Here is a 27,822-nt window from a genome sequence, read left to right on the forward strand (position 1 = left end):
AGAAGCAAGTCTCTAAAACCAACCCAAAATGTTGCCAGGAAAATCAGATACAGAGAGCTTCTTACACTCGAGATCCAACTAGTTTCCCGACACATGTTGGCAGTGTACAAAGCTCTGCTGATGGAATGCAGCCTTTGAAAATAAGGCTGTGTGCCTAAATGCAGGAATGTTTGTCTCCTCCAAAGAGTGGTACAGTCTTTCCAGGGGATCCCTCCTCTAAGTTAATCCTTTTTCTGCTCCTCTTGTTTTTGTGTTCCCTCTCAGATAAACATGAATTAATAACACAATCGATACCATCAATGAGAGACTCAACCGCTCCAACCATATATTTCAGAATAAACAAAGAATGCAAAACTTCAAATGCAGACTTTCACTTGTCATCACGGGACACGGGCATGATGTTGAAAGTGCCAAGACCATGCTGGGCACAGAGTCGGAAGCTAGATACAAAGAGGGTGGAGAGAGGATGGGCAAAGAGGAGAAAGGGAAATTTGTCAGAGGACCTGGCACAAGGAGAAAAGGAAATCCAAATTCTGTTCTCTCAGACACTGGTCAATAAACAACCCAAATATCACACAAGTATCAAACGTAAAAAATTGGAAAAGAAGGTTGAAGAGGTGTTTCCTTTCACAGTTCATTTTAATGAAGACATTTCACTGGATAAATTCAAACAGAAATGTTCATAAGCTGGAAGAGTAGATTCTGAAGACAGTGTAAAATCTGCGGGGGGGTGAAGAGCACCACAGCACAATTAATATGCACTGCACGTTTTTTGTGATTTGATGGATTCTCCTATTTTGTCCCCTGTTGTCACTGGGTCACGGACGGGGCTATGGACGCAGGCATTCTCCTGGGACCAAGGTAATTACGCTCTGCCCTATTTTATTGTGTCCTTAGGTAGAGATGTCCGGCCTCCACCCGTGGCCTGATTCTTTCCTAGAGCCTTACTGCATAGTGGGAAACAAAGGGAGGGGAAAATCAAGCCTGTTCCCCTCCACTCCATGGCACCCATGTATTGATGCATTGTATTGGCTCCACCCTGCAAATAAATACTGCTCAAGGGAACAGTTCAGAATGGCAGCTAAAAACACACCAGAAATACTTATCGATACTACTTCATAATCCAGCATAGAAGGAAAATCAACATAGATGCACAAGACTGATTGATGACCAGTGCATCAGCGAAGTACATCATCTCGCCAGTATCCATCCACCTCCTTGAGATATAGTGCAGTGTCATGAGCAGTTTGTCCTGACAGAGGTGGGAGATTCAGGCTAGCTGAGCTGCTTAGGTCTAACGTCATTCCCCATTGATGGTCTCCTTCTCCGTCAAGTCCCAGCTATCACTCAAATGGTTCACAATCTCCCAACTTCCCAAAGAATCCATTCGATGCCTTCGAGAAACCCGACAAGAGACTCTGCATCAGTATCATGTGCCTAATCAAATAAATAACCGGAAATGGAGGGAGCTGTTAGTTCACACACACTGACGACAAAGGTACACTCATCTAACCTGTTGACAATCTGCATTATTTGGAGCTTGCCGGTGATAACTAGCTTTCTCCCCAGGTAACAGGTGCAGCAGACGGTTAAGAAGGCAAATGGTATGTTGGCCTTCATAGCAAGAGGGTTCGAGTACAGGAACAAGGATGTCTTGCTGCAGTTGTACAGGGCCTTGGTGAGACCACACCTTGGCCTATAAATTCAGTGACGCCCCGCCAGCACGTTTGCGCCGGAAATTTAGCGCCCGCCACCGAGCCAGTTGTGCCCGCCCCAAATTCACTTTCAGCGCCCCAAAGCGGAAGCGGGCGCTGGTGCAGGGTGTGCCCGCCCCGCTTGGGGCGCTGAAAGTGAATTTCAGCGCTGCCGGTCCCGCTGCGCCACCCGATGCGGAGCGGCAGGCTGCTGTACTGCAGGCCTCCCCCTTCTCTTAAGGGGGAGGTGCCTGCAACGGCCGGAGCCCCGTTGAAAGTGCCGGCAAAAGAGCCCGGCACAACGGCGAAGTGCCGGGCTCCACGGAAACCAGCCGGCAATGCCGCGGGGGGCGGGGGGTGGAGGAGGCCGGGGCAGGAGGTGCGGGCAGGCGGCCGCCGAAAAAGCGGCCGGCCGCACCTCTGCTTTAAATAGCGCCTCTAAGGCTGCAGCACGGCCAGGTTTTCAAAACGTTGTTAGCGGCCGCCAGGGAAGAGGCGGCCGCTACTGAAGATGGGGATCGGCGTGGTTTCGGGCGGTACCGGAGCGCTGCGCACACCAATGACGTCATCAGTGCCGGCGCAGCGCTACCGGCTTACGCCGATTTAAAGGCCCACCTAATTTCAGCGGCGACGCAACTTCCGGCGCAACCCACTCTTGCGCCCCTAAATGGGCGCAAACCCAAGGGAATTTCTAGGCCCTTGAGTATTGTGTGCAGTTTTGGTCACCTTATCTGAGGAAGGATGTTCTTGCCATGGAGGGAGTGCAGCGAAGATTCACCAGGCTGATACCTGGGATGGCAGGAATGACGTATGAGGAGAGATTGGGTCGATTGGGCTTATACTCGCTGGAGTTTAGAAGAATGAGAGGGGATCTCATTGAAACTTATAAAATTCTGACAGGACTGGACAGACTAGATGCAGGAAGGATGTTCCCAAAGGCCAGGGAGTCCAGAACCAGGGGTCACAGTCTAAGGATAAGGGGTAAGCCATTTAGGACAGAAATGAGGAGGAATTTCTTCACCCAGAGAGTGGTGAACCTGTGGAATTCTCTACCACAGAAGGCAGTAGAGGCCAATTCATTAAATATATTCAAGAAGGAGTTGGATATATTTCTTAAGGCTAAAGGGATCAAGGGATATGGGGAGAAAGCAGGGACAGGGTACTGAATTTGGATGATCAGCCATGATCTCATTAAATGGCTGGGCAGGCTCGAGGGGCCGAATGGCCTACTCCTGCTCCTATCTTCTATGTTTCTATGTTAACTGTTGTAAGACAGCTGCTCCATCCCTCATATAAAACACTAGTTCGGCCCCAGCTGGAGTATTGCGTCCAATTCTGGGTTCCACACTTTAGGAAGGATGTGACGGCTTTGGAGAGGGTGCGGAGGAAATTCCAGGGATGAGGAAATACAATTACGTGGATAGTCTGGAGAAGCTGGGATTGTTCTTCCTCGAGCAGAGAAGGCTAAGAGGAGATTTGATAGAGGTGTTTAAAGTCATGAAGGGTTTAGATAAAGTAAATAAAGAGTAACTGTTTCCAATGGCTGAAGGGTCAATAACGAGAGGACACAGATTTAAGGTGATTGGCAAAAGAACCAGAGGCGACATAAAGAAAACCTTTTTTACACAACGAGTGGTTAGGATTTGGAATGCACTGCCTGATGGAGTGGTAGAAACAGATTCAATTGTCGCCTTCAAAAGGGATGGGTCTCTGCTTGGAGAAAAAATTGCAGGGCTCTGGGGAAAGAGCAGGGAGTGGGACTAACTGGATCACTCTTCGCAAGATACGGCGCAGACTCGATGGGCCAATGAGCTCCTTCTGTGCTGTACTATTCTATGGTAGCTCTGATCTCTGTAGAATTGACGGTATAGGGTTGCTTGGTAAGCTTGGGCACGGTTTCACGGGTGCCCTATGGTACCTTGCCCAAGTGTGAGCATTCCTGAATGGGCGTAAACAGCGATAGCCAACAGGATACTTGGCCAATAGGAGCGGGAAATCACAGCTGATCCTGATGATGTCCTCACCTGATGCGCATTCTCCAGCAGTGGGATCGCTGGATAGCAGTGAGGAGCAGGAACCCTGGCTCACCTTCCGCTCTCGGGCCCAGGGAACGCTGATGCTGATCATAGAATCAATACCACCAGCCTAGCTGAGATCCACTAAATCAGCCCAGACTCGGCATGGAACCTGCAACCTTCTTGCTCTGCTTGGCTCTGCTTTGTCCCCCTTTTGTCAGCTCTCTTAGCAATGGTGCAGGGATGTGGTATAAGAGCAGCTGTTCATGTGCTCTGTGTTTATTAGTTTGATTCAGGAACATTACAAGGGAAGCCTATTGTACTTACCAGCCAAGGTCTGTCCAGCAGGCTTAACTGCAACTGGTGAGATACATAAACACATGGTATCCGTTGGACGTCAGGCTGGGAAATGCAGCACAGTACTAGGAGTGGGCGGTTTGGAGAGCCAAGACTTGGGTCGATCATGGCCTGGATCTGGAGCAGTTCCTTTTTTCGCTCGTGCTCTGAGGGGGAGAGTACGAGATAAATACATCCCAATCAAAGAATATTATGCTTTACATGGTACTGCACAAAGGAAGTCATGCCAAGATCCAGCATTGCCTATTATGTCCGTGTGTAATTGAGACACGGACTGCAGGAGTTGGTTATAACAGGTCTTTACTGAGTGGAGAAAAACTGGAACTAACTATGCAAAGTTACTACACAGGCTTATATACAGGGGTGGTCACTACCGGCACTGCAGTATACAGGGGCTGCAGAATATAGTTCCTTCTGCAAAGTACATACACTACAATTCCTCCCCTTTTAGCTAACCAGTACATAACATTCGATTAATAATTAAATAACATATTTACAATTACAGTTGTCATATACATTAGCTGAAGTTAAGCAATTATAAGTTCAGTCTTTGAGGGGGCTTCCTGATTCTGTCTGGATAACGCCTCTTTGGGATATCAGGTTCTTCTGGCAGAGTTGATTCGGAATCAACGTCGTTGTTGGGTTCGTCTGCTTCCAATATTCCCGATTCTGAGGTAGATGCAATTGGTATTTCGGTTTCATCACCAGGTGTATCGGATCGTGGTGTGGAATTGACGTTTTCCAGTGACTCTAGAATCTGGTCAGCGTGGCGTCTTACAATGTTCTCTCCAACATCCACGGTATACATTAGAGGTCCTTGCCGTGTACAGATCGTTCCTGGCTGCCATTTCTCTGTGCGGTAGTCCCGGGCCAAAACTGGTTGACCGATCTTAAAACTCCTGGTCGGCCTTTCATTCATATTCTGAAACTGCCTGTTCTCCACATCTCTTCTGATGTTTGGCTTAACCAAATCCAAGCGGCATTGTAGTCTTCGATTGAAGAACATCATGGCTGGAGTTTGGTTGGTAACTGCATGAGTCACATTCCGGTAGGCGAACAAGAAGTTATCCACCTTGTGTTGTAGGGGTATGTCTTCAGTACACATTGCCTTGATAGCCTTCTTGAATGTTTGAACGAACCTCTCAGCCAATCCATTGGTGGCTGGATGATATGGGGCGGATGTGTAATGCTTAACACCATTGTTCTTTAAGAACCTCCAGAACTCTTCAAACACAAACTGTGGTCCATTGTCGGAGCAAATCTGTTCAGGCAGCCCATTTCTGGCGAATATGGTTCGTAAGACTGTGATAGATTTTTCTGTGGTGGTTGAGGACATTTTTATTACCTCTGGCCACTTTGAATGTGCATCCACCGCAATTAAAAACATCGAGTCCATAAATGGACCAGCAAAATCAATGTGCACCCTTTGCCATGGAGATGAGGGCCACTCCCATGGATGTCGAGGCTTGTGGTGGGGTGTTTTGGACCTTCTGGCATCCTGTACAGCTCTTGGTCATCTCTTCGATTTCTCTATCAATTCCCGGCCACCACACAAATGCTCTGGCTAAGTTCTTCATTTTTACCCCTCCCAGATGACCCTCATGAAGCTCATTGAGCACTCTACCCTTCAATTTGGGTGGAATTACTACCCTGGATCCACACATCAAGGTTCCTCTGCACACTGACAGCTGTTCTCTTCTCGGCGAGAATGCTGGCAACAGTGGTTCGCCATGTGCTGGCCATCCCTTCACCATTAAATCATAGACCCAGGAGAGTGTCGGGTCATTTCGTGTTTCCTTTTCTATGTTTGCATTCGTCACAGGTAGACATTCGACTATGGTCGAGTGGAATATCTCCACTGGATCCACTGCAGGTGCTTCTTCCACCGTCGGCAACGGTAGGCGCGACAATCCATCAGCATTCCCATGCTGTTTAGTTCCTTTGTACTCGGTCATATTGGTGTGCCCCTAGGAAAAGGGACCACCTCTGTAGCCGTTGTGCTGTCATTATCGGTACGCCCTTCTGAGGGTTGAAAATGGAGACAAGAGGTTGATGATCAGTTAGTAGAGTAAATTTCTGACCGTGCAGGTAGTGATTGAACTTCTTCACCCCCCACACCAGGCTGAGGGCCTCTCTGTCAATCTGGGCATAGTTATGCTTGGCTGAAGTTAACGAGCGTGACGCAAAAGCTATCGGCTCTCTGAACCATCAAGGAATTTATGTGACAGTACCGCTCCAATGCCGTAGGGAGATGCATCACACGCCAGTCTTATCGGTAGTGATGGGTTGTAGTGAGCCAATACTTCTCTTGAAGTGATTAGGTCTTTAATCTTCTGAAAGGCCCGCTTACATTCATCGCTCCATTTCCATGCTACTCCAGTTTGGAGTAGGGCGTTCAGTGGGTGCAGAATTGTGGACAAATTCGGCAAAAACTTATGGTAGTAATTCACCAACCCGAGGAATGACCTCAGTTGCGACACATTTTCAGGCACTGGAGCCTTAACTACCGCTTCAATTTTGTCAGGGGACTTATGTAAACCCTCTTCATCAATCACGTGGCCACAATACGATATCTGTTTCTTAAAAAACTCGCACTTGGGGCGGTTGGCTCGTAGCCCATGTTCTCTTAGTCTAGTGATCACCTGCTCTAGGTTGGCAAGGTGTTCACTGTCATCTTCACCTGTCACTAGGATGTCGTCCAAGTAACACTGAGTCCCCGGAATCCCTTGCAGGACTTGTTCCATCGCTCTTTGCCATATCGCCGGAGCTGATGCTACTCCGAATACCAGTCGATTATACTGGTAAAGACCTTTGTGAGTGTTTATCGTGAGATACTTCCTAGAGGATTCTTCAACCTCCATCTGCAAATATGCTTGTGCTAGGTCAATTTTTGTAAAACGCTTCCCTCCAGATAGTGAGGCGAAAATATCTTCTATCCTCGGGAGAGGATATTGTACTATGTGAAGGACTGGGTTCACCGTCACCTTGAAGTCCCCACAGATGCGAACCTTCCTTGGCTCCTCAGACTTATTGTTTAATGTTTTCTTCATGACAGGAATGATGGGTGTTGACCACTCGCTCCAGTCTATCTTAGATAACACGCCTGCATTCTCCAGATTCTCCAGCTCTGCCTCGACGGCTGGGCGAATTGCATATGATACCGGTCTTGCTTTGAAAAACTTGGGAATTGCATTCTCTTCTATTTTTATCGAGGCGGTTACGCCTTTAAGAGTTCCCAGTTCTTGTTGAAGTACCTCTTTGGCGTTAGCTAAGATTTTTGACAATCTTCCAGGTGTGACATCGTCATCCTTTTTACCAGCCACCGTCAGTGCCTGAATGGAGTGCCAGTCTAAACTTATCTTTCTGATCCATTCACGTCCCAATAACGGTGGTCCACCATCCTGCAGTATGTACAGATACAATTTCTGTATTTCCTTGCCGTTGTATTCGACAGGCACCCTTATTTTCCCTCTGGGGTATACTTTTTGACCCGTATACATCTTCAAGACAATGGATGTCTCTTTCAAGGGTATGTGTGAGAATAGCCGCTCGTAGTCTCGTCGATTCATGATGGTCAGGGCTGATGCTGTATCCAATTCCATTTTGACTTGGGACCCTGCTATCGTGAGGGTGACCCAAATGGTTCGGTGATCCTCTTTTGCAATTACGTTGTGAAGTTTGAGACAGCTTAGTCTCTTGTTCCCGGATTCACTATCGCTCTTCTGGTCTTCGGAACTACTGTCCGTCATCTTTTGTACTTTCCTGTACTGTTCCTTAGTAGCCTTTTTGTTGTCGTTAGTCTTCTTCCCAGACCTGCAAACTCGTGCAATGTGTCCCATCTTTCCGCATTGCCTGCATATTTTGTCCTTGAACCAGCAGTCCTTCTGGTCATGGGTTGTTCTGCTGCAGCGATAAAAATTTTCAAATCCCCGTGTCATTTCGTGGGTGCCGTATTCCTGTGGCTTTTGCTGTATTTCCGCAGCTCCCCTTGCTGCTGCTTCGTACGATACTGCCACGCTGAAAGCCTTATCTAGCGTCAGCTCTTTCTCTGAGAGTAACCTCTTCTGGGTTCCTTCACTCAGGAGTCCACAGACAAATTTGTCCCGTAGGGTATCTGCCAGTCCTGCTCCGAACTGGCAGTGCTTTGATAGCTTGCGTAGTTCCGTAAGGTAATCAGCATTGCTCTCATCTTTATGCTGATTTCTCCTGTGGAATTTAAATCTTTCTGCTATCAGCAGCGGTGTAGGATTTAGGTGTTCCTGTAGGATAGCAACAATTTCGTTAAAACTCTTCACCATCGGTTTGGCTGGAGTAATCAGGTTCCGCAATAGGCCGTACGTTCTTGCGCCTATTAAGTTTAGTAGTACCGGTGCCTTTTTCTCATCGGCTACATCGTTTGCCTCGCAATATACTTCGACTCTTTCCACATACGTGGTCCAGTCTTCTATTGCATTATCGAAGGCAGTGATATTGCCAGTCTTCGGCATCTTGGAAATCTAAGATGGCTCCCCCCGCGCTTTGCCTTCTTCCCCGATTTAACAAAATGGCACCTCCCGCGCTGTGCCTTCTTCCCCGATTTAACAAAATGGCGCCTCCCGCGCTTTCCGTCTTCCCCACTGCTGCTAGCGCTGTTGCTGGCGTTTTATGCCTTGATGGTGACGCCCTATGGTCTTCGCGCACTTCCCCCCGCGCTGCTGCTAACGCCGCTCTCCGCGGTTCCCGTGGCAAACAGCAGCTCCTCGCGGCTTTCTGTGCTTCTAATTTCTTTTATTTCCCCGTCGTTGGAGCAACCCTGCGGGACACTTTCCTCCCTCTTCTCGGGTCTGTACGCTGCCCGGCTTCATAGCACCGGCCGCGCTCTGTGTGCTCCACCCTCTCTCTCTCCTCATCCCGACAACGCTGCTCGGCCCCGTTGAAAAGCCACCCGATCGAGCTCTAGCCCGCCGCAGCCCAGGAAGGATCAGTGTACTACCTGCCACCAGCCCGATTAGCTGGAACACCATCGACAGGATAACCAAGCCCCGCTCTCGACAGCCTCTCCTGCAAATCTTTCACTCCGATGAATCAGAGGCGGTTGCCCCACGGTCGACGCCCGTTCCTTCTGATCGTTTTATTTATTTATTTAATTTTTTTTCTTTCTTTCTTCTGGCCTCGGCCTCTGACAACTTCGCTTCAGGGATGGATCCCCATGAGGTGGTGCAGACTGTAGGTAAGTTCGGATCTGCTCGTCGCCAGTATTATGTCCGTGTGTAATTGAGACACGGACTGCAGGAGTTGGTTATAACAGGTCTTTACTAAGTGGAGACAAACTGCCCTTCCACACCAGTGCTTCAGACATGTCTTCCTTTTTCCGCAACCGAGGATTCCCCTCTACTGTGGTTGACACTGCCCTCGACCGTGTCAGTTCTATCTCCCGCACTTCTGCCCTTACCCCTGCCCCTCCCTCCCGGAACCACGATAGGGTTCCCCTTGTCCTCACCTTTCACCCCACCAGCCTCCACATTCAACGGATCATCCTCCGGCATTTCCGCTACCTCCAAAGTGATCCCACCACCAAACGTATCTTCCCCTCCCCTCCCCTTTCAGCATTCCGCAGGGACCGCTCCCTCCGAGACACCCTAGTCCACTCCTCTATCACCCCAAACAGCCCTTCCTCTTCGCCTGGCACCTTCCCGTGCAAGCGGAGGAGATGTAACACCTGCCCCTATACCTCCCCCCTTCCCACTGTCCAGGGCCCCAAACACCCCTTCCAGGTGAAACAGCGATTTACTTGTACTTCTCGCAATCTAGTATACTGTATTCGCTGCTCACGATGCGGTCTCCTCTACATTGGGGAGACCAAACGCAGATTGGGTGACCGCTTTGCGGAACACCTCCGTTCAGTCCGTAAGGGTGACCCCGAGCTTCCGGTCGCCTGTCATTTTAATTCACCGCTCCATTCCCACTTGGACCTCACCGTCCTTGGCCTCTTGTATTGTTCCACGGAAGCTCAACGTAAACTCGAGGAACAGCACCTCATCTTCCGATTAGGCAGTCTGCAGCCTTCCGGACTCAATATCGAGTTCAACAATTTCAGATCATAAGCTCGGCCCCCATTTCATTTTCTCTTGTAATTGTTCCACTCCTTTCCCCCCCCCACCCCCCTTTCCTTTCGTTTCTCTCTCACACCTGGCAGCTATCTTTTGCCCTGCCAGTACACTTTACACCTAATCCCAGCCTATTACCATCTCGTCTAGCTTCTAATCTCTTTTACTTCTTTTGTTTCTTTTATTCTTTTGTCCGATCGCAGCCCTGCCTCCGATCTAGTTTCTTTTCTTTCCAGTTTTGAAGAAGGGTCCAACCCGAAACGTCAACTCAAATTTCTCTCCACGGATGTTGCCTGACCTGCTGAGTTTTTCCAGCATTTTCTGTTGTTATTTCGGATTTCCAACATCTGCAGTATTTTGCTATCATGCAAAGTTACTACACAGGCTTATATACAGGGGTGGTCACTACCGGTACTGCAGTATACAGGGGCTGCAGAATATAGTTCCTTCTGCAAAGTACATACACTACATTGACTGCAGGCCCTGGCACGCCTACCTGGGAATGACAAGGTGACCTCATCTGCCTTCTCAGGGTCTGGATCAGCAGGGAGGCAAATGTAGAGCTGCGCTATCTGCTGTAAGGACATCTGCAGCTACCATGGAAACATGCAGGGGCTTAAACAGACATTGGAACCTCAAACTAACATAAACAGGCAGACACTCCAATCACCCTGCCCATTAACACAAGACCCAGACAATGGCTGTTGATGCTTGACACCTTGCTTTAGGACACTATTCTTCCACTTGGGACTATGATGTTGAATCTTGCCTGGAGTAATTAGATGAAACTCTCCTCACTTTCCTTTGACAATAAAGTCAAACACCTTTAGATGTCTCAAACATAGTTCCTAAAGGGCATGGGCAAAAGTTATAAACGGATAGTATCTGGCATTACATTGCCATTAAACTGATAGCCTGACTCAGAGAAGTCACAATGATGGCTCCTGCTCAAAATTTATAATATAAAATCAAAAAAATTACACCAGAAATGCGAGGGTTTTCCTATCAGGAAAGGATGGACAGGCTGGGTCTCTTTTCTCTTGAAAAAAGGAGGCTGAGGGGTGACCTAATAGAGGTCTTTAAAATTATGAAAGGTTTTGATAGAGTGGATACAGAGAGAATGTTTCCACTTGTGGAGAAGAGCAAAACTAGAGGCCTCAATATAAGATAGTCACCAAGAAATCAATCGGGAATTCAGAAGAAACTTCTTTACCCAGAGAGTGGTGAGAATGTGGAACTCGCCACCACAGGGAGTGGTTGAAGCGAATAGTATCGATGCATTTAAGGGGAGGCTAGTCAAGCATATGAGGGGGAAGGGAATCGAGGGTTACGCTGATAGATTTAGATGAGGAAAGACGGGAGGAGGCTCGAGTGGAGCATAAACTCCGGCATGGACTGGTTGGGCTGAATGGACTGTTTCTGGGCCGAATATCCTATGTAATATGTAAAAAATAGAAAGATTCGCACTGGAGCTTTACTCTGTATCTAACCCATGCCACAGCTGTCCGGGTAGTGCTTCATGGGAGTGTCTCTGCCTCGGTCACTCCCTGTGACGAAACATTCCTGCTCCAACAACCCTGTGTAAAGAAATTTCTCCTAACGTCGGTCCTCACTTTTAATCTTAAATTGATGACCATTCATCACTGATTCCGTAACCAGGGAAAATAGCCTTTTCCCATTCACTCTATCAAAATTAATAGTTGTAAAACCTGTATGGAATTTCTTCAGCCTTCTTTGCTCCAATGAAAATAGTCCCAATAGCTCGAGTCTCTCGCCATGAATATAGTTTCCCATCCCTGCAATGTTCATGGTGAACCTAACCTCAACACTCTTTATGGCTTTAATGTCCTTTCTAGAATGGGGTGTCCTAGAACTGTGGCTTAAACATTGATTTGTACAAATCTATCATTACTCCTTTACTCTCTTGTCTACTATGCTGTACCTGCCCTGGGAGTGTTTGATAGAATCATAGAATGGTTACAGCACAGAAGGGGGCCTTTGGCCCATCGAGCCTATGCTGGCTCTCTGCAAGAGCACTTCAGCTAGTCCCACTCCCCGCCCTTTCCCCATAGCCCTGCAAGTCTTTTTCCTTCAGGTGCTTATCCAAAGCCACAATTGAATCTGCCTCCACCGCCCTTTCAGGCAGTGCATTCCAGATCCTAATCACTTGCTGAGTAAAAAAGTTTTTCCTCATGTCACCTTTGGTTCTTTTGCCAATCACCTTAAATCTGTGTCCTCTGGTTCTCGACCCTTCCGCCAATGGGAACAGTTTCTCTCTATCTACTCTGTCTCGACCCCTCATGATTTTGAATACCTCTATCAAATCTCCTCTCAACCTTCTCTGCTCTAAGGAGAACAACGCCAGCTTCTCCAATCTATCCATGTAACTGAAGTCCCTCATTCCTGGAATCATTCTTATAAATCTTTCCTGCACCCTCTCTAAGGCCTTCACATCCTTCCTAAAGTGCGGTGCCCAGAATTGGACACAATATTCCAGTTGAGGCCGAACCAGATGCTATCAGTGATGATCAAAGTGCCGCATTGTTCAACACTAAATTGATATAAATGTAAAATTATCTAAAAAGCTGCTAGCGGACGCAGGAAAATGTATGGTTGGCTCCCTGTTATTACGCAGCTGTTGAGAGGTGTGTTATATATTCACATCCCGTCACGGGACCAAACCCCCGCAGCAGCCATATTCACTCAATGACAGTACCGAATGAAAGAGATGCACTAACTTCTTCTGGCTTCAGCATTTGCCACATAGATGAAACCTGTGATGAAATATTCCATTCATCACTGCCTGTGACTGTGGTCGGTTTCAGTTTCATTTCCCATTCATCACTGCCTGTGACTGTGGTCGGTTTCAGTTTCATTTCCCTTCCCCCAGTTCCGTTTCCTCACCATTGTATTGTATATTGGAATGTGTTGTGTGTAGGGCTCCGCCCATACCTGGCCCCTATGTAAGCAAGCTCAGTCTGGCCTCATATCCAGTACTGCAGCCCTCCGGATGGAAGATACCTCTCTCCACTACGTGTTACCTTCTAAGTTAATAAAAGCCTTGTTTTGTTTCGCTAACATCGAGTCTCGGAATTATTGAGGCACATCAATTTTATTAACTTATTTTTCAACACAATGGATCAACTCCTGAAACCCAAACGTTTGGATTTGGATCAGCATGCTCTGGACGCATCAGCACGCTTCGGACACTGGTTTATGTGTATGGAATTCTTCCTGGACAATTCCGCAGCCGTCAAAGACGCTACAGACGCTGCGAGTATGAAACTCGGAATTCTGCGGAATTGGGTAAGCCACCGGGTTTACCCCCTCATCCAAGATGCCGACACGTACCTGGCCGCCTGCGACATCTTAAAGGCGCATTACCAGCAGCCTACGAATGAGGTGTATGCTAGGCATCTGCTCGCTACTCGCGCACAGCGACCTGGGGAATTGGTGGAGGAGTTCCTAGGCACCCTGAAAATGCTTGGCAAAGACTGCAAGTGCCGAGATGTAAAAGCCGCAGTGTACACTGACGAGCTTGTTCGCGATGCCTTTATCACAGGCCTCAGCTCCACTTACATCCGGCAAAGACTGCTGGAAAAAACGGGATTGGACCTGAAACAGGCTGCTGACACCGCGCGATCCCTGGATGTGGCCCAGAGAAACTCGGACGCCTACTCTTCAGCCCGCGCCATCCACGCCGTCACGTGTGCACCAAGGGCGGCGCCATCTTGGGAGGCATCTTCCCCGCCCGGCAGCCCGACACCGTCGGGGCCCCGCTCTCCCCCCAGAAGCCCTACGACAGCCGCGACGCGTCGGGGACCCAACTGCTACTTCTGCGGGCAGCCAAAGCACACCAGAAACCTGTGCCCGGCAAAAGGCACCACCTGCTTTAAGTGCGGTAAGAAGGGGCACTTCGGGAAGGTGTGCAGAGGGAACCCCGCCGGAAAACCAACCACCGGAAAACCCGCCACAGCCGCGTGCGCGCCGTGGGAGCGGCCATCTTGGACGCCATCTTGCCCGACCTCGTGGGGTCCGCCATCTTATGAGCAGACAGCGTGGACGCCATCTTGTCTCGATCAGGGCCCTACAGTGGCATCGGTCACAGTGGACCAGACCAGGCCACACCCGCTATCCAAATCAATGGTGGACATCGAGGTAAACGGGTGCAGGGTTAAATGTTTAATTGACAGTGGAAGCACGGAGAGTTTTATCCACCCTGAACTGGCACAACAACTCTCCCTAAAGGTGGTCCCTACTCAGGGTACCATCTCTATGGCTGATAAAACCCAGACATCGACCATGCTGGGTTACTGCACGGTACAATTGTCCGTTAACGGAACTGTATATGATAATTTTAAAGTATTAATCATGAAGAATCTATGTGCGAGCGTGATCTTGGGCCTGGATTTCCAGTGCAACCACCAAAGCATCACGCTCAAGTACGGTGGGTCCCAGCCGCCCCTCACAGTGTGCGGTCTGGCTACCCTGAAGGTAAAGCCGCCTTCGCTATTCGCGAACCTTACCCCTAACTGCCGGCCAATAGCGACCAAAAGCAGGAGGTACAGCTGGGAGGACAGGCGGTTTATCGCGACCGAGGTAGACAGGCTCCTGAAAGAGCGCATTATTGAACGCAGCAACAGCCCGTGGCGCGCCCAAGTGGTAGTGGTAAGGGGTAGCGAGAAGAAACGGATGGTGATCGACTATAGCCAAACGATCAACAGGTACACCCAACTAGACGCCTACCCGCTACCCCGCATATCAGAAATGGTGAACCAAATCGCCCAATACCGGGTGTTCTCCACCAACGACCTTAAGTCAGCGTACCACCAGCTCCCTATCAGACCAGAGGACCGCCCGTACACCGCCTTCGAGGCGAACGGACGCCTCTACCAATTCCTCAGAGTCCCCTTTGGGGTGACGAATGGGGTCTCGGTCTTCCAGAGGGAGATGGACCACATGGTCGATGACCACCACTTGCAGGCAACCTTCCCCTACCTCGACAATGTCACCATCTGCGGTCACAACCAGCAGGATCATGATTCGAACCTCGAGAGGTTCCTGGAAACCGCACAAAAACTCAACCTCACCTACAACGAGGACAAGTGCGTTTTCAACACCACGCGCCTCTGCATACTGGGCAGCGTGGTGGAGAATGGGGAAATCGGACCAGACCCCGACCGATTGCGCCCCCTACGGGAGCTGCCCCTGCCCAACACTCCCAAAGCCCTGAAAAGGTGCCTGGGGTTATTTTCTTATTATTCCCAATGGGTCCCCAACTACTCCGACAAAGCCCGCCACCTCTTGAAAGCATCCTCTTTTCCGCTCTCTGCTGAGGCCCACGCCGCCTTCAAAAGCATTAAGCAGGATATTGAGCGGGCCACGCTACAGGCAGTGGACGAGAACACTCCATTTCAAGTGGAAAGTGATGCGTCTGACTTCGCCTTGGCGGCCACCCTCAACCAGGCGGGGCGGCCCGTAGCTTTCTTCTCGAGGACCCTCCAAGGGCCCGAGATCAGACACTCCTCCGTGGAAAAGGAGGCCCAAGCCATTGTGGAGGCAGTGCGCCACCGGCGCCACTACCTAGCCAGCAAACGCTTCACCCTACTTACCGACCAGCGGTCGGTAGCGTTTATGTTCAATAATAAACAGAGGGGGAAGATTAAAAATGATAAGGGGCCAGAAATTCCAGAACGGGGCTTGCAGCGCGTGCAAGCCCCATATTTGCACTTACCCCGCGCTCCTGCCGATCAGCTTCTGGGACGCCTGAACTTGGAGAAATTGAAAGCACATTCCCGGGCAGCGTATGATGTCACGCCGCCCAGGAGTGCAGCCAGCGCGGACCCAGGAGCGTGCAGTGTAAGTGAGACACGCCCCTTGAGGTCTCAGTTTCACTGGACACGCCCCCAATGTTTCTGTCAAGCTGCTTTGCTTTTTTACATGCAAAGCAGCAGTTTAAATAGGTTTTTGGAAGTCTTTTGAAGATTTTGGTAACTTTTATAAACTTTTTTAAATGTTTACATTATTTTGAGTAATCTGAAGTAGTTTTAAAGAGAATTAAAGCAATTTAAAGACTTTTAAAAGCCCTAAAAGAATTTTTTTAATTCCTTTTATTTATTTAGCAATGTCGTCGTCATACGTGTCTTCACACTGTTCCCTTTGGGGAACTGTATGAAGTGGTGGAAGGATTTATGGCCGTGATTAACGCTCATTCCGTGACCGTAACCATCTTTGAACCAGCCATTAGGGCGGTTAGTCCTATGGCGGGAGGGTTTTACGGGCTCCCACAAGCTATACAAGGAGGGGGGGGCCACCCACACCCACGGACGCAAATATCCCACTGGATGTCAACCCAGAATTTAGAGCCGGAGCTCCGACTCCACTTGCCGGGACTGTCTGGAGCGGGGTTCGAAACCCTACCCTGATCTGGCCCAGCGGCGGGGATCCTACCGCTATGACAAACGCCCAATCCGATTAGCAACGTGAAATGGCAGCATAGGGCTCCAGTCACGGGGAGGGAAAAGGCGCAGGAAACGTATGGGTGTCACCTTTTGTGCGGAGTGGGCCTTTTGCGTAGCAGTAAGCATCCCTGCCGTTGGGCCAGAAGGAGTAGGGTTTTGAACCCCACTCCAGACAGTCCCGGCAAGTGGAGTCGGAGCTCCAACTTTAAATTCTGGGTGGACATCCAGCGGGATACTTGCGTCCGTGGGTGTTGGTGGCCCCCCCCCTCAGATGGGTTGTGGGAGCCCGTAAAACCCTCCCGCCATAGGACTAACCACCCTAATGGCTGGTTCAAAGATGGTTACGGTCACGGAATGAGCGTTAATCACGGCCATAAATCCTTCCACCACTTCATACAGTTCCCCAAAGGGAACAGTGTGAGGATACGTGCGATGATGACCTCTTGCGCAATGCACCTCCTTGGACCCTCAGTCGCAGATGCGAGGGGGCAAGTCGTGCAAGTGTTAAATTTTTTATTTTATTGACATGTAAAATGTTGGCCCAATAATTCCCTTCCAAATGCGCTAGTACGGTCGGGGTACTTACGCATCTGGCCGGATGAAATGCCGGTTTTCAGCATGCACAGTGCATGTGGGGAAAACCGGCATTTCCTGTCCTCTGAACGAAGGGGTTCAGAGGCAGAACGCGTGCGACTGCACAGGCAGCGCGTGCGCAGTATAATTCGCCGCTTTCATTAATGCTTTCAGTGAGGTCCAGTCATTACAACTTACACATGAAAAAAGCATGGGTACAGTTGCTACAGAGGCTGCGGAGGAAGATATTTCTTATCGTGGAGCTTCTGAAAGTATGTATGTCTGTATATATTCCTTTGCGTGTTATGTATATATTCCTTTACTTATGTGTATGAATGTATTATTTAATTATGACTTTCAGAGAAAGTAACTTATTGGAAAATCATAATTAAAAACATACATTCATAGTAAAGGAATATAAAACATACATACATATACGTAAAGGAATATATGTGGACATACATACATAACTCATTCTCACATTCCATTCACACAGCCACAATTGCTCCTTCTACCTACCGTTCTGAAAACCCTTTTAAAAAAAAAAAAAATTTTAACTTTAAAACTTACTTAAAATTTCTTAAAATAACTTCCCTCCCTTTCCCAAACAAAAATATTGCATTTCAAAAGCTCCACGATAAAATATATCTTCCTCCGCAGCCAATGAACCACTTTACACTTGCTTTTTTTCAGTGTAACTTCTAAGGACTTAACCTCACGGATTTCATGAATGAAATCCACGAAGTTCACTGCGCAAGCGCTGCCTGTGCAGTCGCACGCGCTCGAGGTCTGGAAATGCCGGCGTTCCCCGCATGCGCTGTTCATGCTGAACGCCGGCATTTCCAACGGCCAGAAGCGTGAGTAAGCCGACCGCACTCACGCTTCTGGCCTGGAATTTCTGGCCCAAGATTCTTAGGTGGCGGATCGAGCTCTCCACCTTCGAGTATGACATCATTTACCGGCCAGGGGCCCTTAACGAATCCCCTGATGCCCTCTCACGAGGGATGTGTGCCAGCGCCACCGGGGATCGGCTACAGACCCTCCACAACGACCTCTGCCACCCAGGGGTCACGCGGCTGTTCCACTTCATAAAGTCCCGTAACTTGCCCTACTCGATTGAGGAAGTTCGGTCTCTGACCAGGAACTGCCGCACTTGCGCTGAGTGCAAGCCTCGGTTCTACCGCCCAGATAGAGCCCACTTAATCAAAGCTACACGGCCCTTTGAGCGGCTCAGCTTAGATTTCAAGGGCCCCCTCCCGTCCGTCGACCGCAATGTTTACTTCCTGAACATTGTGGACGAATACTCCCGGTTCCCATTCGCCTTCCCCTGCCCAGACATGACCAGCGCCACGGTCATTAAATGCCTCAACAGCCTGTTCTGCCTGTTCGGTATGCCGAGCTACATCCATACGGATAGGGGGGCGTCCTTCATGAGTGAAGAGCTACGCCAGTCCATGCTGTCCAGGGGGATCGCCACGAGCCGTACCACCAGCTACAACCCCCGGGGTAACGGCCAAGTGGAGCGAGAGAACGGGACAGTATGGAAAGCAGTCACTCTAGCTCTAAGGACCAAGGGCCTCCCTATCTCCCGCTGGCAGGAAGTCCTCTCGGATGTGCTCCATTCGATACGGTCGCTATTGTGTACTGCCACTAATGCCACGCCTCATGAACGAATGTTTGTCTTTCCCCGGCAATCCACCTCAGGCGTATCCATGCCGCCATGGCTCTCCACCCCAGGTCTGGTATTCGTGCGAAGGCATGTGAGGGGTCACAAGACGGACCCTCTCGTGGAGCCAGTGTACCTACTCCACGCCAACCCCCAATACGCATATGTCCGGCACGCCGACGGAAGGGAGGACACCGTGTCCATAAAAGACGTCGCCCCAGCCGGTAACGACAACAACCACGGCGATAGCAGCGACAACGATCGCAGCAACTCTTACCCACCCACTACTCTTTCATCACCCCCGGAAGAACATCGACCAACGGCACCCCCACCAACTACCCCTTCAACAACCCTGGCGGCACCCCCGGCAGAGACCCAGGAGGCTACCGGGGACACCCAGCCGACACCCGCGGCACCGCAACAGCCACGTCGGTCGCAGAGGACTATCAAACCCCCGAACAGACTAAATCTATAGAAGGGGTGAATGTGATGAAATATTCCATTCATCACTGCCTGTGACTGTGGTCGGTTTCAGTTTCATTTCCCATTCATCACTGCCTGTGACTGTGGTCGGTTTCAGTTTCATTTCCCTTCCCCCAGTTCCGTTTCCTCACCATTGTATTGTATATTGGAATGTGTTGTGTGTAGGGCTCCGCCCATACCTGGCCCCTATGTAAGCAAGCTCAGTCTGGCCTCATATCCAGTACTGCAGCCCTCCGGATGGAAGATACCTCTCTCCACTACGTGTTACCTTCTAAGTTAATAAAAGCCTTGTTTTGTTTCGCTAACATCGAGTCTCGGAATTATTGAGGCACATCAAAACCATCCACCACCCTGCACACTTTTTGGACCTGAGGGATGATGCTGTAACGTGCCTCCTGCCTCGGGACACTCTCTGCGTCACCTTGGTCCATATCAGCAACGCCTTGCTACACAAACAGTTGATTAATGGCTGCATTTTCCTCCATTCTTGCGCTCTCTCTTTCCTTCCTGAAGTAGATAAAAAAAAGAAGCTGATAATGTATTTAGTATTACAGGAAACTCTTTTTTTATCAGGCACCTACGGGACCGGCGTGGTGCTGGTTTATCAAAAAGTCCGGATTACAGAGAGGTATAGTAAAAGGTACAAGAGCCCCGTACACGGCCACAGATCCAGGCTTCCCTGTTGCACAGCAACAGGTGCAGGAATCCTGGTTACACGGCCAAAGATCCAGGAACGGCCACTAATCTGAAGTAAAACTTACCTGAACCTACTCCTGAATTTTGCCGGTTAACAGAGATTTCCGGTTATTTAGGTGCTGGTAAATCGAGAGTTTCCTGTACATGATATTCACAGCACAGGATCAGGCCGTGCGGCCCAACAGGTCTATGTCAGTGTTTATGCTCCACACGAGCCTCGTCCCACGATACTTCATCTCATAATTAAGATTATTCGACTACATCTATTTTTAGAAAGAGCCTTCGGGCTTGCTGTGCTTGAGTTACGCCTGTTACTGGGGTGATGAGGCTTGAGTAGCCATGCAACCTCCAGACTCGACTATTCCAACACACTCCTGGTCGACCTCCCACATTCTACCCTACGTAAGCTTGAGCTCATCCAAAACTGCTGTCCGTGTCCTAACTCGCATCAAGCCCCGTTCACCCATTACCCCTGTGCTCACTGTCCTACATAAGCTACCGGTCTGGCAACACCTCAATTTTAAAATTCTCATTCTTCTTATTTTCAAATTCCTCCATGGCCTCACTCTTCCTTATCTCTGTAACCTCTTCCAGCCCTACATCCCTCCGAGATCTTTGTGCTACTCCAATTCTGCCCTCTTGTGCATCCCTGATTTTCATCACCACCATTGGTGGCCATGCCTTAAGCTGCCGGACCCTAAACTCTGGAATTCCCTCCATAATAGTGATAGTGACCATAATATGGTAAGATTTAAGGTGGCCATGGAAAAGGACAGGGATGGGCCGGAAATAAAGGTTCTAAATTGGGGGAAGGCCGATTTTAATAGGATAAGGCAGGATCTGGCCAAAATGGACTGGGATCAGCTACTTGTAGGAAAATCCGCATCGAAGCAATGGGAGGCTTTCAGAAGGGAGATTGAGATCATACAATGGCAACATGTTCCCGTAAAGGTCAAGGGTGGTTCCAAAAACCACAGGGAACCTTGGATGTCAGGGGATATACGGGAATGGATTAGGAAAAAAAGGAGGGCTTTTGGTAGATACAAAAGGCTAAAGACGGAGGAAGCCCTAGAGGAGTACAAAAAGTGCAGGGGGATACTTAAAAAAGAAATTAGGAGATCAAGGAGGGGCCATGAAATAACACTGGCGAGCAAAATAAAGGAAAATCCGAAGATGTTTTATAAGTATATTAAGGGTAAGAGGATAACTAGGGAAAAAATAGGGCCCATTAGGGACAAAAGTGGCAATCTGTGTGTGGAGCCGGAAGATGTAGGAGGGGTTCTGAATGAATTTTTTGCGTCTGTTTTCACTATGGAGAAGGACGATGTAGACATAGAAATAGGGCGGGGGGACTGTGATATGCTCGAACATATTAACATCGAGCGGGGGGAGGTATTGGCGGTTTTAGCTGGCCTAAAAATGGATAAATCACCAGGCCCGGATGAAATGTATCCCAGGCTGCTGTGTGAGGCAAAGGAGGAGATTGCGGGGGCTCTAACACATATATTCAGGACCTCTCTGGCCACAGGGGATGTGCCAGAGGACTGGAGAACCGCTAATGTAGTACCATTATTCAAGAAGGGTAGTAGGGAAAAACCGGGGAACTACAGGCCAGTGAGCCTAACATCAGTGGTAGGAAAATTATTGGAAAAAATCCTGAGGGACAAAATTTGTCTCCACTTGGAGAGGCAAGGATTAATCAGGGATAGTCAACATGGCTTTGTCAAGGGAAGATCATGTCTGACTAATTTGATTGAATTTTTTGAGGGGGTGACTAGGTGTGTGGATGAGGGTAACGCAGTGGATGTGGTATACATGGATTTCAGTAAGGCCTTCGATAAAGTCCCGCACAGGAGACTGGTCAAGAAGGTAAGAGCCCATGGAATCCAGGGTGCCTTGGCACATTGGATACAAAACTGGCTTAGTGGCAGAAGGCAGAGGGTGATGGTCGAAGGTTGTTTTTGTGACTGGAAGCCTGTGGCCAGTGGGGTACCACAGGGATCGGTGCTGGGTCCCTTGCTGTTTGTGGTCTACATTAATGACTTGGATATGAATGTAAAGGGTATGATCAGTAAGTTCGCGGATGATACAAAAATTGGTAGGGTGGTAAATAGTGAGGAGGGTAGCCTCAGTCTGCAGGACGATATAGATGGGTTGGTCAGATGGGCGGAACAGTGGCAAATGGAATTTAACCCGGAAAAGTGCGAGGTGATGCACTTTGGGGGGACTAACAAGGCAAAGGAATACACAATGAATGGAAAGACCCTAGGCAAGACGGAGGGTCAGAGGGATCTGGGTGTGCAAGTACACAGATCCCTGAAGGCGGCGGAACAGGTGGATAAGGTGGTAAAAAAGGCATATGGGATACTTGCCTTCATTAGCCGAGGCATTGAATATAAGAGCAAGGAGGTTATGATGGAGCTGTATAAAACACTGGTTAGGCCACAGCTGGAATATTGTGTGCAGTTCTGGTCGCCACACTACAGGAAGGATGTGATCGTGTTAGAGAGGGTGCAGAGGAGGTTCACCAGGATGTTACCAGGGCTGGAGCGCTTCAGCTATGAAGAGAGACTGGGCAGGTTGGGTTTGTTTTCCTTGGAGCTGAGGAGGCTGAGGGGGGACATGATTGAGGTGTACAAAATTATGAGGGGCATAGATAGGATGGATGCTGAGGAGCTTTTTCCCTTAGTAGAGGGGTCGATAACTAGGGGGCATAGATTCAAGGTAAAGGGCGGGAGGTTTAGAGGGGATTTGAGAAAGAACTTTTTCACCCAGAGGGTGGTTGGAGTCTGGAACTCACTGCCTGAAAGGGTTGTGGAGGCAGAAACCCTCACAACATTTAAGAAGCATTTGGATGTGCACTTGAAATGCCATAGCATACAAGGCTACGGGCCAAATGCTGGAATATGGGATTAGATTAGACAGGGCTTGATGGCCGGCGCGGACACGATGGGCCGAAGGGCCTCTATCCGTGCTGTATTACTCTATGACTCTATGACTCTATGACTCTAAACCTCTCCGCCCCTTTCTACCTCCTTTAAGACGCTCCTTAAATCCTACCTCTTTGACCAAGCTTTTAGTCACCTGTCCTAATATCTCCTTATGTGGATTGGTGTCAAATTTTGTTTGATAATCGCTCATGTGAAGCGCTTTGGGATGTTTTACAACATTAAAGGTGCTGTATCAATGCAAGTTGTTGCTGTAGGCTCAATCGTGAAGAATGATGCCTCGGGGAACTCCTGGTGGGCTTATATTGTCACAAAGAAAGCAATGGCTGCCATTCAGGTCGGGTGACGTACCGTCGATCTGTCGCTGTGGAAAACCCACGACTGGCAGCAGCCTTGGTGAATTCATCATCTTTGTGGCCAGGGAGGAGTCCAATTGCTTGAGGCTGTTGTGTATGTATCTTTAAGGGAATAACTGGTCTCAGACTGCAGTACCGGCAGTGACCACCCCTGCATAAAAGGCCCTAGCAGGCTTCTTTAGTTTCAGTTTCCAGGTTGTCTCCATTCAGTAAAGACTTGTTATAATCAACTCCTGCAGTCCGTGTCTCAATTATACACGGGCATAATACTGGCGACGAGTAAGAAACGAACTTACCTGCAACTCGGCAGCACCTCAGACGACGTTATTGAAGGTCGAAGCCAGGAGAAAGAAAAAAAAAGTAATCCAAAGAAACTCAAGAAACGGGCGTCGACCGTGGGCAACCGCCCTCCAAATCATCGAATTGAAAAGTGCAGGAGAGACTGTCGAGAGCCAGGCTTTGTTCTCCAGTCTGTGGTTTCCCAGCTAATCGGGCTGATGGCAGGTAGCGCACTGATCCTTCCTGGGCTGCGGCGGGCTAGAGCTCGATCGGGTGGCTCTGCAACGGGGCCGGGCAGCGAGTCGGGAAGCAAAGAGAGAGAGAGAGGGTGGAGCACACAGGGCGCGGCCGGTGCTTCGCAGCCGGGCAGTGTTTGGACCTAAGAAGAGGGAGGGAAGTGTCCCAGAGGGTCCGCTCCACGACGGGAACGGTTCTTCAATTAACGTAGCAAATATTGAAGCGCGATAGAAAAATAAAAATACCGCGGAGAGCGGCGTTGGCAGCAGCGATCGGGGAGGCTTGAAGACCATAGGGCGTCGCCATTACAGGATAGTAAAATATATACAATCGCCAGCAACAGCGTTGGCAGCAGTGGCAGCGGCGGGAAAGTGCGGGAGGCGCCATCTTAACTCGGCGGGGAAGAAGGAAAAGCGCGGGAGGTGCCATTTTGATCCATCGGGGACGAAGGCAAAGCGCGGGACGCGCCATCTTAGATTTTCAAGATGCCAAAGACTGGCGATATCACTGCCTTCGATAATGCAATAGAAGACTGGACCACGTATGTGGAAAGAGTCGAGGTATATTGCGAGGCAAACGAAATAGCCGATGAGAAAAAGGCATTGGTATTGCTAAATTTAATGGGCGCAAGAACGTACGGCCTATTGCGGTATCTGATTACTCCAGCCAAACCGAAGGCGAAGAGTTTTAACGAAATTGTTGCTATCCTACAGGCACACCTAAATCCTACATCACTGCTGATAGCAGAAGGATTTAAATTCCACAGGAGAAATCAGCATAAAAATGAGAGCAATGCTGATTACCTTACGGAACTACGCAAGCTATCAAAGCACTGCCAGTTCAGAGCAGGACTGGCAGATACCTTACGGGACAAATTTGTCTGTGGACTCCTGAGTGAAGGAACCCAGAAGAGGTTACTCTCAGAGAAAGAGCTGACGCTAGATAAGGCTTTCAGCATGGCAGTATCATACGAAGCAGCAGCAAGGGGAGCTGTGGAAATACAACAAAAGCCACAGGAATACGGCACCCACGAAATGACACGGGGATTTGCAAAATGTTATCGCTGCGGCAGAACAAACCAAGGACAAAATATGCAGGCAATGCGGAAAGATGGGACACATTGCACGAGTTTGCAGGTCTGGGAAGAAGACCAACGACAACAAAAAGGCTACTAAGGAACTGTACAGGAAAGTACAAAAGATGACGGACAGTAGTTCCGAAAACCAGATGAGCGATAGTGAATCCGGGAACAAGAGACTAAGCTGTCTCAAACTTCACAACGTAATCACAAAAGAGGATCACTGAACCGTTTGGGTCACCCTCACGATAGCAGGGTCCCAAGTCAAAATGGAATTGGATACAGGATCAGCTCTAACCGTCATGAATCGACGAGGTAATCATGTCTGACAAATCTGATTGAATTTTTCGAGGGGGTGACTAGGGGGGTGGATGAGGGAAATGCTGTGGATGTGGTTTACATGGACTTCAGTAAAGCTTTTGACAAAGTCCCGCATAGGAGACTGGTCAAGAAGGTAAGAGGCCATGGGATCCAGGGTGCCTTGGCGCGTTGGATCCTAAACTGGCTGAGTGGCAGGAGGCAGAGGGTGATGGTCGAAGGTTGCTTTTGTGACTGGAAGCCTGTGTCCAGTGGGGTACCTCAGGGATCGGTGCTGGGTCCCTTGTTGTTTGTGATCTACATAAATGATTTGGATGAGAATGTAAAAGGTATGATCAGTAAGTTCGCAGATGACACGAAAATTGGTGGGGTGGTAAATTGTGAGGAGGAAAGCCTCAGGCTACAGGACGATATAAACGGGTTGGTCAGATGGGCGGAAAAGTGGCAAATGGAATTTAACCCTGAAAAGTGCGAGGTGATGCATTTTGGACGGACAAATAAGGCAAGGGAATACACAATGAGTGGTAGGACCCTAGGAAGTACAGAGGGTCAGAGGGGCCTTGGTGTACATGTACATAGATCCCTGAAGGCAGCGGAACAGGTAGATAAGGTGGTTAAAAAGGCATATGGGATACTTGCCTTCATTAGCCGAGGCATAGAATATAAGAGCAGGGAGGTTATGATGGAGCTGGACAAAACGCTGGTGAGGCCACAGCTGGAGTACTGTGTGCAGTTCTGGTCACCTCACTATAGGAAGGATGTGATTGCTTTGGAGAGGGTGCAGAGAAGATTCACCAGGATGTTACCTGGGATGGAGCGCCTCAGCTATGAAGAGAGGCTGGACAGGCTGGGGTTGTTTTCCTTGGAGCAAAGAAGGCTGAGGGGGGACCTGATTGAGGTGTACAAAATGATGAGGGGCATAGATAGGGTAGATAAAGAGGAACTTTTCCCCTTAGTAGGGGGGTCAATAACAAGGGGGCATAGATTCAGGGTAAGGGGCAGGAGATTTAGAGGGGATTTGAGGAGGAACTTTTTCACCCAGAGGGTGGTTGGAATGTGGAACTCAATGCCTGAAAGGGTGGTAGAGGCAGGAACCCTCACAACATTCAAGAAGCATTTGGATGAGCACTTGAAATGACATTGCATACAAGGCTATGGACCAAATGCTGGAAAATGGAATTAGACTGGACAGGGATGGATGGGCGGCACAGACACGATGGGCCGAAGGGCCTCTTTCTGTGCTGTAAAACTCTATGACTCTATGACTACGAGCGGCTATTCTCACACATACCCTTGAGAGAGACATCCATTGTCTTGAGGATGTATACGGGGCAAAAATTATACCCCAGAGGAAAAATAAGGGTGCCTGTCGAATACAACGGCAAGAAAATACGGAAATTGTATCTCTACATTCTGCAAGATGGTGGACCACCGTTATTGGGACGTGAATAGATCAGAAAGATAAGTTTAGACTGGCACTCCATTCAGGCACTGACGGTGGCTGGTAAAAAGGAAGACGACGTCACTCCTGGACGATTGTCAACAATCTTAGCTGACGCCAAAGAGATATTTCAACAAGAACTGGGCACTCTTAAAGGCGTAACCGCCTCGATAAAAATAGAGGAGAATGTGGCGTATGTGTCTTTAAGAGTCCCCTGTGTACTGTAATGCCGGTAATGGCCACTCGGGCTATATAAGCCTGCATACAACAGTGTCGATGAATTGGAAACGGACTTACCTGCAATTCGGCAGCACCTCAAGGAGATCGATTCCTCAGACGAAAGTCGAAGAAAAGCAAGAAAGAAAAAAAAAACTGTGGTTTCACCAGCTAGCCGAGCTGGTGGCAAGTACTGCAATAATCCTTCCTGGGCGGCGGGCTGGGGCTCCATCGGCTGGCTCTGCAGCGGGGCCGAGCAGCGAAGACGGAGGCAAACAGAGACAGAGGGGGGGAGCACTCGGGAGACGGCCGGCGCTGCAAAGCAGGTCGGCGTTCGGACCAAGCAGAGGGAGGGAAAAGTTCCAGAGAGTCCGGCGGGAATGAATCTCCACCTGTAAATAAAAACCGCGGAAAACAGCATTGTCAGCAGCAGCAGCGGCGGGAAAGCGCGGGAAGCACCATTTTTTTTCTGCAGGGAAGAAAGGAAAGCGCGGGAGACGCCATTTTTTTTTCAGGATGCCTAAGGCTGGCAATATTAATGCTTTCGATAACGATATAGAGGATTGGACCACATATGTGGAAAGAGTGGAGGTATATTGCACAGCAAATGGAATAGAAAATGATAAAAAGGCATCAGTACTTCTAAATCTAATGGGCGCAAGGACCATATTTGCCAGGAATGGGCTGCCTGAACAGATCTGTTCTGATAATGGACCGCAATTTGTGTCCGAAGAATTCAGGAAGTTCTTAAAAAACAATGGGGTTAAGCACAACACGTCCGCCCCATACCATCCCGCCACCAATGGATTGGCTGAAAGGTTTGTCCAGACCTTCAAGAAGGCCATAAAGGCCATGGGTAATGAAGACATAAAACTTCAGCATAAGGTGGATAACTTCTTGTTTGCATACAGGAATGCA

The 27,822-nt window shown here is 49.1% G+C and overlaps 1 pseudogene; it reads right to left on the bottom strand.

Moving 5' to 3' along the window:
* Positions 1-620: 620 nt before the first annotated feature.
* LOC147120741 (F-box only protein 4-like) overlaps positions 621-27,822 on the bottom strand; it is a 109,029-nt pseudogene continuing 81,827 nt past the window's right edge.

This window comes from Somniosus microcephalus, chromosome 4 (genome assembly GCF_052327205.1).
Source record: "Somniosus microcephalus isolate GS21.2 chromosome 4, FLI_Smic_1.0, whole genome shotgun sequence".
In the NCBI taxonomy this organism is placed as follows: Eukaryota; Metazoa; Chordata; class Chondrichthyes; order Squaliformes; family Somniosidae; genus Somniosus; species Somniosus microcephalus.